The following is a 17,432-nucleotide window of genomic DNA, read 5'->3' on the forward strand; positions in this document are numbered from 1 at the left end:
GATACAACCAAAATCACGGAGTAAAGGCAGATACTTCCAGTACACAGATGCGCCGGACTTGTCTCCAAGCAAGATCGTACCCAATAATAGCATAATGTGGCACTTCACATACCTCTGAACACTGTTTTCGTCAATCAACTGTAAACGTTCTTTTAGATCCCGAAGCCAGGTCAATTTTATGCCGCTTCCTCTATACTCAGACTTTCTCGGTGCAACCCCAAATTGGTGAAAATACTCACCCTCTAAGACTTTGAACCTGCTCAACGTGATTCCTGTCACCGGAAGACCTTTCGTCGGGAGACCAAGAATAACGGCTACATCCTCCAGTGTCACTGCACACTTACCAACCGGAAAGTGAAAGGTGTGTGTGTCTAAGTGCCACCTTTCGACTAGAGCATTTACCAGTTCTTTCTGGCATTGAACTATTCCAATCTGAGAAGCATAATAGAAACCAATAGACTCTAAATGTTCCTCCACATTAGGATGATACCGATCCGGAGACACTGAGTGATCACATGTCAACATTCATAAATTCTACAAAAACATAACGAACTATTAGTCAAATCATTAATAATGACTAATTCCCTACTAAGATTTAATAATTTTTTAATTAGAGTAACTATTTTAGTCATCGAACTATTAAGGTAAGCATTGAACTATTTTAGTCATACATAATTTGCCGATGAGTAATACTAATTCCTATACCACTAACTACACTTTGTAACTTACTATTAATAATAACTAACACAAAATCATGATAATTCCTACAATTATAATTTCTAAAACTAATCATAAAACTAATCATGATATTTCCTACAGCTAATTTTTAAAATATTCTCTAACTAACAACATCTAAACATAATAACAAAAAATTATCATAATTCCTAAAATTATAATTTCTAAAATTAATCATAAAAGTTAATTAATTAATTAGAATTTCTAAAACTATTACAAAAATTTTTTAAAATATTCTCTAACTAACAATATCTAAACATAATAACAAAAAATTATCGTGATTCCTAAAATTATAATTTCTAAAATTAATCATAAAAATTAATTAATTAATTAAATTTCTAAAACTATTACAAAAAATTTCTAAAATACTCTCTAACTAACAACATCTAAACATAATAACATAAAATTATCATAATTTCTAAAATTATAATTTCTAATATTAATCATAAAAGTTAATTAATTAATTAATTAAAATTTCTAAAACTATTACAAAAAATTTCTAAAATATTCTCTAACTAACAACATCTAAACATAATAACAAAAAATTATCATAATTCCTAAAATTATAATTTCTAAAATTAATCATAAAAGTTAATTAATTAATTAAAATTTTAAAAATTATTACAAAAATTTTCTAAAATATTCTCTAACTAATAACATCTAAACATATAACTCTAACTATTATTTAAACATATATTTTTAAATTTTTAACAATAATAATAATAATTCTGTCATATATATACCTAACTTCAATTTCTAACAATAATACTAAAAAAAATTCTTAACAAAAATAATGCTAATTCTGAATTTTAAAAAAGTTTAAGAATATAAACTTACATAATCAAAATGACACAGATAATTTACAATATAAAATTCAGGACGATTAACATCTTTAACAATGTGTTTCTTTGACATTGTTTAATTTTTTTTTCATACACTTTGAAGAACAGCTTGAAGGAAGAAGAGGAAGAGAGAATGGAATGGTTGTGAGGGTTAGGGACACTATGAGAGTGATTTCGGACAGAGGGAGTGAGGGCAAGAAGGGGTATGCTGAGTTCAAGGGCACAGGGGAGCTTGGGCTGCGCAACACGTGGCTGTCAATCCCTTCTCCCTGTCGTACCGTCCGATTTCTGTTGGCCTGACACCACACTTTGGTAAAGCACACGTGTATTCTATATCTGTGGCCTATTCCACCAACGGCTTCATATGAAAATTAAAATGTCGAATTTATCTTTTATAACAAATTTTATCGTTATTTAAATTATTTTTTATTAGGATTAATCTCTACATACAAGTATTTTGCATTTACAAGCTTTACAAGTCTGAACGAAACCCACCCATTAAACGCGCTGCTTATTACGTGCCTTTTTAACAGAATTTTAAATCAATTCAAATCAATTAACGCACAAATATATAAATTTCATTTTTCAAAAGATTTCATTTTTTTTTTCGAGTTTCTTGCCAAATTTGTTGGATCTCCTTCATGCGTTCTCTCTTTGCTTCGTTTTTTTCAATTTTCATGGTTTCTGAAATCAAGCTTTGAAATCGTTTTGAAGATAATGGAACTTCAGAAACACACCCAAACGATTACATAAATACACCCAAACGATTACAGAAATACACCCAAACAGTTACAGAAATACACCCAAACGGTTACAGAAAGGATTACAAAAACACATCCAAACGGTTACAGAAATACACCCAAAGGATTACAGAAATACACCCAAAGAATTTAAGAAATACACCCAAAACAGGGGAGACAGTATATTTCTTCTTGAAATCTTTTAATGTTTTGCTGGTTAAGGATGAGGCACATGACAGAGACAATCTAGAAGAAAAATCTAGAAGAACAGTAAAACATTACCTTGAATAATGTTTCTTCCTTTTTTCTAGTGATTTTTTATGGAGATTTGTATCTTTTCTTCTTGATTTCTTCTACTCTTTGCGAGGAGTTGGAACATTTTTACAGAATCGTAGTAGTTTATTTTGAATGTCCCTTGAATCTTGATGGTTTGCTTGATTGAGGAAGAAGAGGAAAAGTGAACGTGTTGTGGAAGGGGCGCGTGTTTTTTCTTGTTGGTTTGCGTTTTGATTGAGGAAGAAGACGAAGAGTGAAGGTGTTGTTGAAGGAGTGCGTGTTTTTTTTTTTGGACTTGGAGCAACTTGTATAGCTTGTAAGCCAAAAAGGCTTGTATGTGTAGCAAGCATAGTTGTAAGAATCGGACCGGACCGGCCGGTTCGACCGGAAAACTGGTGAACCGGATCCAGAACCGGTCCGGTTGAGTGATATAACCGGATTAGAACCGTTTTGAACCGGGTTGAACCGGCCGGTTTTGATAAAAATCGGAAAACCGGCGGTTTTTGGTTAACCGACCGGTTCAGGAAATTTTTTTTTTATTCTTTTTCCAAAACGACGTCGTTTTGGTTTATTTAAAAAAAAGAAAAAAGAAAAGCCCTACGGGCTACCACCCCCACGCCCCACCCGATCCCAGTTTGCAGTTCCAATTTCCCTCCCCTTTTGGCTATTCCCCCCAACCCTAACGGCGAAACGGCGAAACCCTACCAGCCCTCCGCCAGTCCGCCGCCCTCACCTCACTCACCCAGCCCCCAGCCCGTCATCCTCTTCGTCTCACCGGCGGTCTGAGCTCTGAAGAAACCAACTCAACCAACTCAGCCCGTCATCCTCTCCGAACAGCAGATCCGCCACCCGCGAACTCGCCGGTCGGCCGTTGCGCGCAGTCGAACTCGCCATTCCAGCGCCGTCGCCCTCGCCCAGTCGCCCTCCCCGTCGCCCTTCTGCTCTAGTGCTACTGCTCTGTGACTCTGTCAACAGGTTAGCTCCACTGCTCCAGTTCTGTAATCTGCTTCTACTCTGTTCTGCACTTGAAGTTTAATGATTGTTGTGTGAAATACATTACACTCTGCTCTGTTCTGTTACTGTAAGTTCTGTTAAGCTGAATTTTCTTGTTGAATATGCTTGTTGAAATTTGAAACTGTTGAATACATTACACTTGAATATGCTTGTTGAATTTCCTTGTTGAATATGCTTGTTGAATTTCCTTGTAAATTTACTGTTGGATTAGGACATGAAATATGAAACTGTTGGCTGTTGCATTTTTCATGTAAATCAATTTATGTTTTGTTGATTTGTACTGGAAATATGAAACTGTTGGATTATATGCTTGATTTGAATCTATGAAATATGAATTTGCTTGTCTTGCTGAATAGGGAATTTAACTATTTAAGAATTTAAGGTTGCTGTCTTGCTGAATAGGAAATAAGAACTAGGAAATTTAGGATTGCTATTTTTATTCATGTGAAATCGGTTTTACCGGTTTAACCAACGGTTTATCGGTTGAACCAATAAACCAATAAACCAGTAACCTGACCGGTTCGATCACCGGTCCGGTTCTTACAACTATGGTAGCAAGCCTCTTTTTATTAATAGTAGATATAAATTTATTTGTTATAATTTTTTTAAATAGGAATAGATAAAGAGTACACAGTATATAAAAGTGTAATAACTCAGATCGAGTGAGAAAGCGAGCATCATGGCGCAACATGATGACCTCAGCGCGCCACCGCGGTCGCTGCCACCGTCTCCATCTCCCAGTAAGACCGATCCGCGTGCAATTCACGCACGTGCTATAAAATCAGTTGTAACAGATTGTGCGACATTCAACAACCTGGTAACGCTTTACTCGAAATTGGAGAGCTTGGCGTCCTACTCTGTCCGCGTGTTCAGCCAAATCCGGAGTCCCAACGTTGTGTCATGGACCGCACTTGTCTCCGCCCACTCCAATACCCTCCTCGCCCTCCGTTACTTCGTTTCCATGCTTCGCCACCCAACACTCCCCAACAATCGCACCCTTGCCTCCCTCTTCCGCACCTAAGCTGCACTCTCTGCCTTTTCCTTTGCCCTTTCCCTCCACTCCCTCTCCCTCAAGCTCGCCCTTTCCAGTGATCCTTTTGTCAGTTCTGCGCTACTCAGCTTTTACTTTAAGTGTCGTATGCCGCACCACGCACACAAGGTATTCGATGAAATACCTGATAGAGATAGTGTTTGTTATTCCGCTATGGTCGTGGGTCTAGCTCAAAATTCCCGCTCTGTAGATGCGCTTTTGGTTTTGGCCGACATGAGGCATCGTGGTTTTGCATCCACAGAGCATAGCGTTTCGGGGGGTCTGCGTGCTGCTGCTGAGCTGGCAGCATTGGAGCAGTGTAGAATGATACATGGGCATGCGGTTGTTGCTGGGTTTGATTCAAATGTGGTGGTGGGTAGTGCTCTGGTTGATGGTTATGGTAAAGCCGGCGTTGTTGAGAATGCAAGGCAGGTTTTTGAGGATAATTTGGCTTGGATGAATTTAGTGGGTTGGAATGCTATGATGGCCGGTTATGCCCAGCAAGGAGATCATAAATCTACTTCTGAACTGTTTGATTCAATGGAATGCCAAGGACTGGTGCCGGATGAGTATAGTTTTCTGGCAATGTTGACAGCATTCTATAATGCTGGAATGTTTCTTCAGGCTGATCAGTGGTTGACAAGGATGAAAGTGGATTATGGTTTGCAGCCAACTCTGGTGCATTATACTTGCTTGGTAGGTGCAATGGCCCGTGCTGGGCACTTGGAACAGGCAGAGAGGATAGCATTGACAATGCCATATGAGCCAGATGCTGCAGTTTGGCGAGCCTTGCTATCAGCTTGTGCTTTTCATGGTGAAGCCGATAAGGCTTGGTCTATGGCCAGGAGGGTTTTGGAACTTGAACCGCTTGATGACTCTGCTTATGTTATTGTTGCCAATGTATTGTCAGCTGCAGGAAGATGGGATGATGTTGGGGAATTGAGGAAGATGTTGAGAGATAGGAGGGTTAAGAAACAAGGAGGGAGGAGTTGGATTGAAGTTCAGGGAAAAGTACATGTTTTTGCAGCAGGGGACTGGAAGCATGAGAGATCCGCGGAAATTTATCGTAAGTTGGAAGAGATCATGGGGGAGATTGAGAAATTGGGATATGTTCCAATTTGGGATGACTTATTGCACAATGTGGAGGAAGAAAAAAGAAAGGAGGCTCTTTGGCATCACAGCGAGAAGTTGGCAGTGGCATTTGGCACCACCAGGCAAGCCATTGAGAATTGTAAAGAATTTGAGGATTTGTAAGGATTGTCATGAAGCTTTTAAGTATATGACCAGAATTTTAGAGAAGGAAATTATTGTGAGGGATGTTAACAGATATACCACAGATTTGTTGATGGTAATTGTACTTGTAGAGACATATGGTAGCACATAAGATGAATAAATGGTCAAACCGTTGAGTTATTACACTTTATATACTATGTACTCTTTATGTACTCCTACTTAAAAAAATTACAACAAGTAAGTCTATATCTACTATTGATAAAAAAAATTTAGATAACATTTATATTTAAAATTAATTAATTTATATATTTTTAAATTAGATAATATTAACTATTTAACCTAGAGCAATTAAACACTAAATATTTTTTAAATACTATAATACATAAAAAATTCCTTAGCAACATTAACTAATTTAATTTTAGCTGAGTGAGCTTATACTTGATTTGTAGTTCAATTCTAGTGGTAGAGAATAAATTTGATTCTTGGTATATGGATATATTCTTGCAAATAGATAAGTTGAAATTTGTGTTTAAAATAAATCTGTGTTAATTTTTTTTATTTTGTATTTTAAGTTTTATTGGTATCAACTTATTTTTATTTTAAGTTTAAACTTTATCTAAACTTATTTTTTTATCTTATTTAGACCCACCCGATTTTATTGTAATCCAAAAGCAATGAGATTTTATTGACTCTAGAATTTGAATAAAAATATAAAAAAATTAGACCCAATCAATATTTATAGTTTAATCTGAGACAAGATAAATTTAATTTAACCTGACTCATGAATATCTCTATAGAAAGTAAAGATCTTAACTTAATTTATTAAAAATTTTTATTCTATAATTTTAATTTATGAATTTAACTATCATGTATTTTAAAAGTACATGTTAAGATTATTATTAATAAAAATTTTAAAGTTTTTCGTTTTAATAAATACAAAACATACAAATGCATGAAAAACTCAATTTTTATATTTTGTTTTCTATAAAAAAACTTTCTTAAAGAATAACTTCGACTTTTGTCTTGTGTATTTAGGACATATATTAGTTGTATCCTTAATTTATTTCCATAAGATCTGTATTGAGTTGTGCTGGGCAAATTATTAGTACTGCAACTTAGATAGTTGGATATGTGATTTAATTAGGATTCAATCGTTATTTTTCATAAAAAAAACTTTTTATTTAACAATTATATTTAGATAGAATAATATAAAACAAAAAACTCATTTATTTTTTTTATTATGTTAAAATATTTTTTAAAAGAGCTCTTTTTAAAAGATAAAAATTATGGGTTTTAAAAAAAAATTATTTTTAATTTAACTTAAAATTTTTCAAAAATATCACACTGTACAAATAAATGAAAAATGTTAGGACAATTTTTTTCATGAATATTAGTCAATATTTTTAGAGTTAATATTTTATTTTTATATTATGATGATTTAAAAATTAAAATTTAAAATTTAAATCTTAACCGTTAAAGTTTAGTATTGACTAAATATTAATAAAAAATAATAAATTTTATTAATCATATTGTATTATTCGAAATAAATTATTAAATATTTGGATTGAATTACGTTGGACAATTTATTAACTTATTATCACCAAAAAAATCATTAAGTCACCAAAAAAAATTTATTAACTTATTATAGTACTGTAACTTGAATCTGTGAGTCAATTTTAAAACAAAAAGAGATCATATATTTTATCGCACGTATTCATAAAATATTTTTATTTAAAAATTATATTTTTTTTACTAAAAATAGAAGACTCGAATCCACAACCTCTTAATTGAATATAAAGAGACTATGCCGTTTGAATTATAACTCATTTGTTTATTTAAAAATTATATTTAAATACAAAAATATAAAAGTTTTTATTTATTATATTAAAATATTCTTTTAAAAGGATAAAAATTCACACTTCTAAAAGGAACACACTAATGTAAAGATTCACTTCATACAGATTTTATACCGATATTTTTTTATTATTAAATATTAATTATTAACTCCGTTTGAAAATGGTTGACGCAGTTAAAAATTGTTAAATTTTATTATACTTCTTTTTTCTTATACAACGACATGGCTTTCTCGGTTCGAATTATTGACTCAAGTTTATTTTTTTTTCTTTTCTTAATGTAATATACTAGTAGATTAAATAATTATATATGACGGTAAAATAATACATATTTAACTATTTAAACAATAATAACACATTTTTTTATTTTTTCTTTACGTCTTTATTTACAACTTTTTAAATGATAATTATAAAAAAATAGTATTCGTATGATATATAAAAAATTGTTAAATATTTATTTATAAGTATATATTAAAAAAATAATTATAACGTGTACTGTTAATTTGTTATAAACATTTTAACATTTTATTAGTTTGCTTTCTTTTCATTTTTACATGGAAACAATTAAACATGTTAAACAAAATTAAGACATTATTACATTTATGTTTAGTTTTTATTAATTAATAGAAACTATTCTAACATGATATATAACTTAGTCAAAGTATATGAATTGTATTTTTTTTCTATTAAAATTACATTGTCTTCACTGATGAAAGATAGATTGTTGAAAAAGGTCTTAATTGGGCTGTGGGTACTGGTGAGAATATCCGAACCTTTGAGGATCCTTGGTTGTCTCCTCCGTATCCTTTAATGATTTCTGACATGTCAAATAGACAGGCTATTTCTGAGTTAGTTCCAAGAGTTAAAGATCTAATTACTGAAGATAGGAATTGGAATCAGAATCTCATTCAAGAATTATTTCCCCAAGACGTTGCAAACAGAATTTTGTCAGTTAAAATTCAGCAGGGTAGGGACAAATTGCAATGGGATTTGGACAAATCCAAGCAATATGATACAGCTTCAGGTTACAGAATTGGCTATTTATTTTACCATCCGCCTCTGGAGCTTTGCCCTAATTATATGCAGCAGAAAAAGCCGTGGATTGATCTATGGAAGTTGAACTTGCCTCACAAAATTAAGCTATTTATTTGGAAAGCTCTCCATAGCCGACTTCCGGTGCTTGCTCAGATTCATCACCGCATCCCATCTATATCACCAATATGCCCCTGCTGTCATGAAGCAACGGAAACAGTCACTCATTGTTTAATCGATTGCTCTAGAATTAAAGACGTATGGTCTCAGAGTTATCTTCGTGACTGTCTTCCCCCTCAAAGTTCTAACGACTTTTGGACATGGTGGACTGCATCAACAGAGATACTTAACCCGTTGAAGAATGCTGACCGTAATCCTCAATTGCTTGCCATCATTTGCTGGAACTGCTGGAAAGCTCGCAACCAGTTGATTTTTGAAGGTTCTACTTCTATGCCGTCTGTCATTCTAGCAAGCTCTGTCAAGTTGCTCCGTGAAATCCAAAGAACTCACAGTTTAGGTCGTCATCTCCATGAGGCAAGCTCTTAGTTGCATGCAATTGGATTTATCATTCTTTCTTCTTTAAGATTTTTCTTCGTTTTTCGACCACGCACCGTCGGATGAATACCTTCAGTGTAGTGTTTTGGGAAATCCCCACCTTTTATTATGTTGTCCTGCTTTTGGACATCTTTGTATTTCATTTTTTAATAATTAATGAAATATAACCTATTAATTATCTTTGGGAAAAAAAAAGATAGTTTTCATTTTACTTCAAATAATTTTTCAAATTTATATATCTAGCAATTAAATTCTTAATACAAGATTTCAAACAACTTAATAAAATTAGATAGTCCAATTTTCACAATTTAATTTAAATACAATTTTCAGCCATGAAATATATTTTTTATATGCAACAAAAACATATATCATATGATAATATATGTGTGATATTTACTAATAATTCAAATCATATCAAATAATCATAATTTATCTATTATACAAAGGAGATATAGAAATATTTTTATATTTATTTTTTTTTAAATATCTTTTATTGTACAAAATTTATAAGGTAAAATATTTTGTATGTGAATAAACTAAATCTAAATCTTTATCATATAATTTGTATATTTTTTTTAATTTATCTGTTCCTATATATTTATAAGTTAATATTTTTATATGAATTTTGTTTTTATTTTGCCTAAAACTAAGAAATATACAAATAGCATTTTTGTTATGATAGACAGGTTGAGTAAAAAGGCTGTGTACTTATATTGTAAGGCTTCGGATTTTTACAAAATTAAATAATAGATTTGTTTATGATTTATTATATTTAATTAAGATAATATTTTAAGAGATTTATATATATAAATTAAACAATTTCTTATTTATGATTTAAAACTTTAGTAACCGAATAATAAAAAGAATTTTATATGCTTTAAGTTGAATAATTAAGTTTATTAACTTTATTTCATGATTATAAGGGAAATTGATTTTTTTATTATCTCTAATTATTGAATTGAAGTATTAATTTGAAAATAAATTTTAAGTTGATAATTAAATAGTATTTTTATAGATATTATTATTAGATTAAATTTGATTTTTATTAATACCTTGCCTAAACCCTAATTCCCAAATCAAAATCCTAAATCCCCAAAACACAACCCTAACCCTAACTAAACAAAATCCCAAATTTTCCCTAACCTCACCACCACACTCACCGCCCTAACCCCTCCCATAAACGCTACTGCAACTGTTTCAAAAGAAAACAAAAGAAAAGAAAGAAATACTGAGCAGAGAGGAAGGAATGGGAGAAAGAGGAGAGGGAAGAGAGGAAGGGAGACCGGCCGGCGCTGGTAGACCTTGCCGTCGCCGTCGACGTTGCCTAGAGGAGGAGAAGGAACCAGGCGAGCAGAGGAGAGGAGGAGGCCACTGCTGTTGTCCGCGCCGTCACCGTCGCGCTAAGCGTGCCGCCAACGCCGTTGTTGCCAAGAGAGGGAGGAAGGACGACGGCGCTATCTCGCCGTCAGGGCCGTGCATATCGCCGCCGGGTGAAGCCGCGAACATCGCCGTCACTGGAGCAGAGAGCGAGAGAGAGCACTTTCCGTGGAGAAAGGGAAGGCGTTGTCGTGCAGCGCGAAGCCTTCGCCGCCGTCGCGCGCCCTGTCGCCGCGGTTGATGATGGGTCGCCGAGCCTCGCCACGCCGCCATGCCTGGTTGCCGGAAAACGGCACTGCCGTTACTGGGATCCACTGTCGGTAAGGGTTTCATTTTTAATCTCCGTTCTTCTGAATTCCTGGAACATTGTTGTCACTACAGAGCTTTTACAGTTGCTGTCATCGGAGCCTGGGGCTATTGTCATCACTTGAGGTAGCTGCCGGAGCTTCTGCCCCTCCGTTGTGGCATTTTTCTTTAACTGTGGTAATTTATTCTAGCCTTGGAATTCTTACCGTTATTATTCTGCTATAAAATTTTGAGAAGTTCATGATGTTAATATGCTAGGGTCCAGTTCTGGAAACTGTATGATTAAAATAGAGGCTGTTGCGGTGTCATCCTTCTTCGTTTCTCGTGGTTGCTGCCGCGAGTTAAGACTAAAAAGGGATCCTTGATGCGTTAACCCTTAAAGGTTTCGACTTTTGAGGTAGGGGCACTTTTCTTAAACTTGTTTTACCTTCCAGAGTTGTTATAAATCGATATTAATGCGTAAGATATATTTTTGTGATTTCGTAAGTCTTATGAATTGAATTGAGTTGCTTTGGATGAGTGAAATTATTAGTTTGATTGATAAACTGATCGATTGAGAAAGTTGGATAATTGAATTAATTGATTGATGTTGTTAAAATGGTTTTCCTTGAATTATTAGAGAAGATTTATTATTGCCTCTTAGATTAATTTTGGAAACGGTTTGATTTTAGAAAAGATTTAACATTGAAATTTGATTTGATATTAAACCCGATTTGATATCGGAATTTGATTTTAAAACAAATTTGGAAAGGACTTGATATTTGAAAACGGGTTATTTATTGAGAATGATTTGCTAGTTTGGAAATGATTCGAAAAGTGTTTGAGGAATGGTTTGGTTTGAGACTGTTTGAGAAGACTGAGAATTCTTAACTATTGATTGATGCTGTTGATTGAAGTCGGTTTAAATTGCGATTTATAGGATTGGTTGATTGAATTCTGGATTTTGCAATTTCCTTTGGATTGAGTGTTGTTGTGATAATGGTTATTGGAAGTGATTTGACTGATTAACAGGCATTTGGCTTGGTTTGGTTGGGACCCGAAAAGGGTGGCAGTGTCTAAGTTTTAGAGGAGATGCTGCCAAAATTTTATAAAATTAGAAGTTTTATTTGAAATAACTAATCAGAAAGATTTGTTTTTAAACATTATATGTTTTAAGATTGATTCATTTATCAAAGGAAGAATTGTGTTTTGAATTGGGATTGTTAATGAACGGGATGGAAAGAAGGATGATGAGGAACGATGAGGATTTTCTTTAGAATATGGTTTTTGAATGAATTTGGAAATGAGATTTGGATTGATGAATGATTACGACGTTGAGAATGTTGAGATATGGTCTTTGAATTATTGATATGGCTTATGAATTTGAAATATCTGAGATATGAGGTTCCCTGGATTAAGTACCGTGGCTTGCCACCACGTGTACCAGGTTGAAAACTCGATACTCTGTTGACCCTACGACGTAAGTATGACTGGGCACTATATAAATTCCCGGGAATATTACCGTCATTGATCAATATTGATTATTTGAGAAAAAGCTATGCATAGACTCTTGGGGATGCACGTCGGGAGACAGTCTAAGGACAATTCAGACTTGTCGGGTTGGCTGGATAACCGACAGATGAGCCTCATCAGCCATAGGACAGGCATGCATCATATGCATTTGTATGATTTGCTTGGGTTTGAACTTATTTTGGTTTGCCTAATTGTTAAACTGTTCTTAACTGCTACTTGAACTATTTGCTATAACTGCTTCCTACTTGTGCTTTCCTTGTCTGTCTTGCCTGTGTTTGTCCTGACGTGTTACATTTGAGAATGGACTTTGGTGCTGAATTAATGATTGTGTTGTTTGATTGCGTGGTTGGTTTTTGATTGAGATTTGCTTATGAGAAAAGAAAGACTTTGGATTTCTGAAAATATTAAACATTGTTTCTTTGAAAAGGTTTTGAACGATTAGCTATTGAATTTTAAAAGGATTCATAAGTCAATGATAATAACTGTATTTGAAAACAGTTTTCTTATTGAAATATCTTCTTATGACAACTTTGAAACTTCGTGGTGAGACCGTGTGGTTAGGTTCTCACCCCCTACAGCTTTACCTTTTCAGGAACCAGATGAAGAAGCATTAAGAAGAGTTACATTACGTTTGATTTATATGTTGTTGTATTAATTACATTATTTTCTCCCCTCGTATTTGTTATTACAAGTTTGTAAGAGGATAGGAATTGTATGTTTTATACGTATATTATATTGAGCTATTATGTAAGGAATCTTGTATATGAATCTATGCCTGCTTGTATTTTTCTTAAAATAAAGTATTTATTTCCGATTTTCTAAGAAATCAGCGATACAGTATCGAGTCACAGGTTCCTATTCTAGTATTTAGTATGTAAAGTAGTCGTAATACTTCTTGCTATCAGAGTGGCGCAACCGGAAGCGTGACTTCTAATAGTGAGGGTGTTACATATATGATGTTCTTCAAACTATTGTTTCTAATCATGACGTAAAACTTTTGAATAATTTTTAGAAAGTGTTGTGGAATAAGTTGGGTACAAAATTATTATACTCTATTCTAGTCAAATTGAAGTGGTAAATCAAATGTTAGGGATCTTATTATGTTGGTAAGAATTTGAGAACTTGAATAGATTGTTTATTTTTTATTGAGTTTGCTTATAGTAGGACTATTTATTCTTCTACATATTTTTCTCATTTTGAACTTATTTATGGTTTTAATCCTTTTGAACTATTTTGGACTTATTACTTTTGTCTTTGAGTGATCTTATTAATTTGGATGTAGAAAGTAAAGCTAAAAATGTTAAAGTAATGCACTGGAAAGCAAGTGAGTTAATTAAGAAAAAAAAACAGGCTGACCTTCAAAGAGTGAGTAAAGATCGAAGACAACTTATCTTTGAATCCAGTGGCTTGGATATGGATTGATATAGATTCATTTGAGAAATGAGAGGTTTCCTACTCAAAGAAAATTCAAGTTAGACCTTAAGGATGATGGTCTATTTCAGGTGTTAGAAAGGATCAATGACAATGCTTACAAAATTGACTTTTGAGGTGAGTATAATGTGACATCTACCCTTAATGTCTTTAACCTATCTTCTTTTAATTTTGATGCAAGTTTGAGGACGAATCTTTTCTAGGAGAAAGGGAATAATACGAGCTCTGTGGAATAAACTAAAAACTGCCATATGTCAATTGGTCCACTTACAAAAGTAACAACTAAGAGAATAAAAGAAAGTTTTGTAAGCATGGTTAAATTATTTGTCTAGGAAATTCATCAAGAATTAGTTAAGACAATGATTAACGATTATAGAAACCTAAACGTTTTACTATTTACAAATTGTATTAAAGATTCTCATTAGTCAAGATAGATCAAATAGGCATCACTTTATTATTTTTTATTTTAAGACTTATTTTATATTTATTTTATTTTATTTTGATTGTTTTAGGCACAATTATAATTTGATTCATTTTTTATTTTAGTAAACTTATAAGTTAGGGTCTAAACTTAAGAAATATAAAAACTTCTAAACTAATCTTGTAGCCACGTTTTTTTTAATCTTTTGATGAATAATTTTTTTTTTTTGAATTTCTTTGAAAAATTTAAATATGAACAAAAAAGGTAGAATAATGTCTTTAATTATTACATCAAAAAATTAAATTAAAACATAAAAAATTCATTTCTTTAATTTTCATCTTATTTTAAGTTCTGTTGTTTATCAAAAAATAAAATAAAATAAAATGAGAGGCGAAAACAATATTAGAATTTTGTCTATATATTTTATATGGTGTTGAAAAATAATTTTAGTAGTTAACACTTAATATCAATATATTTTTTTTATTTTTTAATAACAAGATATTTAATTTTCAATAATTTTTTATTTGTATTTATTAAAATCATTCGGTACATTTATTTTATTAAATCACTTGATTTTCAATTAATAAAATCTAATAGTTCACAAAAATGATATATCTAATATGGACAAATTCAAACTTATTATAATTAAATATACTTTCTCTACTTATGGTTTGAAGTGGATTATACGATTTCGATAGTTTAATCAAATAATATATATATATATATATATATATATATATATAATCAAATATTTATTAGTATATGTGATTTAACTTAATGTGTATTTTATTTATTTAGGAAACTAAAAAAGCAATATCCCAAATTATTTTTTAAAATTATCAAATTAGCCTTGAATATTTTAAAATATTAAATATATTAACCTCTAATAAAAAAAGAAATAATTCAGGCCATAGTATATTTTATAGAATTCAGCTAATATGTGTTTTTTGACACAAAATAAAATTATTATTAGTAAAATATTTTAAATATTTGTATTTAATAAATGTAAAATAAATATATTAAAATTTTAAATTTTTATTTTCAATAAAAAAAATTAATTTATAATATTAACATATACTCTCAAGAGACAAAATAGTTAAACCCTATTTTATAAAGTGACAAGTTTCCTTTATTTTTCTAAAAATAATTTAATAAAAGAAACAAATTAACAAAAATTGAAAATAGAAGAAATTAATTTGTCTTTTTATATTATTAAAAAACTAATTTATTCAATAAAATGTCGTGAATTAAAATTTTAATATTTATTTATTAAGTACTAATTTATTTAAAACAAAATTATTTAAAAAATTAAGAATATTATTTTTGCATGCTGATTGCTTGTTAAAAATAAAATAAATTCAGCTAATATTAAATTAGTATTATCTTTGTCAATTATTCTTTTTAAATTGTTCAAATAAATTTAATTAAAAACAATGTCTTAACTGTTATTTTTAAAAAAATATTCTTAATTTATATCTAAAATTATTTTATTTTACATTTAGTATAAACGATGTATGTTCTGTAATAATTTTTATTTAATACTATACTAGAAAAAAACTTCAACACAAGTAATCCTTTAATTTCCAAAAGTTTCGTTTTTACTATTCCGTAACAAAAATAATAGTCGTCTCTAACTACACTGTAATAATTACAAAATTTATTTTCTCTTTCTTACATTATTATTACATCACTCAAGTCATATGTTGTATAGTGTATGAACAAAAAAGCATATCTTTAAATCTGTATAATTTTTTGTTCTGTATACTATAATTCACACTTTTACTTAAAAAATTATCAAAAATACTAAAATTTAAAAGACTATTCTCATTTAATGACATCTAACCATAAACTATGTGAAAATTCATATAGAGCGAGTTAACTTGTTCTAAGCAAGGACATTGGTAGTTGAATATAACATTCTACAAATAAATAAGTGGTAGTTGAATACTTGAATATAAAATTGTACAAATAAATGAGAAATGTTAGAACAAATATATTTTATTAATATTAGTTAATATTTAAAATTAATATCTTATTTTTATATTATTAAAATTTAAAATTTAAAATTTAATCTTTAAAGTTTAATATTGACTAAGTGTTGATAATTTTATTAATCATGTAGTATTATTCTAAATAAATTATTAAAGATTCAGATTGGATTATGCTAGTCAAATTATTATAATACTGTAACTTGAATGTTTGTCAATTTTAAAACCAAAAAAGAGAGAATTTTTTTATCGATAATATTCATAAAAATATTTTTATTTAATAATTATATTTAAATACAAAAATATAAAAATATTCATTTATTTATTTATTATGTTAAAATATTTTTTGAAAAAGATAAAAATGATCACTTTTAAAAACGATATTTTTGTATTTTTATTTTTACTTAAAAATTACAAAAAATATTAAAATTTTTTTATTAGAAATTATTCCAATTTGGTGGCATCTAATCTAAGTCTAAGCATGAACAACGTGTAAATTTATATGGAGCGAGTGGACTTGTTTGTTTTATTTGATTGACTAGAGAGTCAACTTGTTTTAAGCAAGAACAGCACTTTTTTTTATTTAAATAAAATTAATTATTTATTTATTTAAATAAATCAGTTTATAAAATTTAATTTTTTAAATATTTAGTTATAATTTTGCTGACACAAAAAATGAAAATAAAAATTGTCATATTTATATTGTCATTATCAGCGAAAACGAAAAAAAAAAAAAAATATGGGAGTAATTGACAATAATTTTTTTTCTTCTCTCTTTTTTGCTCTTTTTGTTGGTATTGACAACCTAAACTTAGGAGGAAAAAATTGTTTTATTTTCGCTTGCACCAACAACAAAAATGCAGAAATAATTCAGCGCAAATATCGTAATCTTTATTTTCGTTTTTTGTACTAGTAAAATTGTACCTAAATATTTAAAAAAGTAAAATTCTATAAATTCATTTATTTGAGTAAATAATTAATTTATTTTATTTAAAAAAAATTTAAAACCGCAAGGACAGCGGTAGTTGAATATCACATCGTAAAAATAAATGATAAATGTTCAGAGGTTAGTAATGAATAGGGGAAT

General features: G+C 30.6%; 1 pseudogene; it reads left to right on the top strand.

Annotated features, from left to right (window-relative positions):
• Positions 1 to 4,286: 4,286 nt before the first annotated feature.
• On the top strand, positions 4,287 to 6,014 carry LOC107624985 (pentatricopeptide repeat-containing protein At4g33170 pseudogene; annotated as a pseudogene).
• The last annotated feature ends 11,418 nt before the right edge of the window (positions 6,015 to 17,432 follow it).

Source organism: Arachis ipaensis, chromosome B2, assembly GCF_059453495.1.
Source record: "Arachis ipaensis isolate K30076 ecotype BB chromosome B2, ASM5945349v1, whole genome shotgun sequence".
Lineage (NCBI taxonomy): Eukaryota > Viridiplantae > Streptophyta > Magnoliopsida > Fabales > Fabaceae > Arachis > Arachis ipaensis.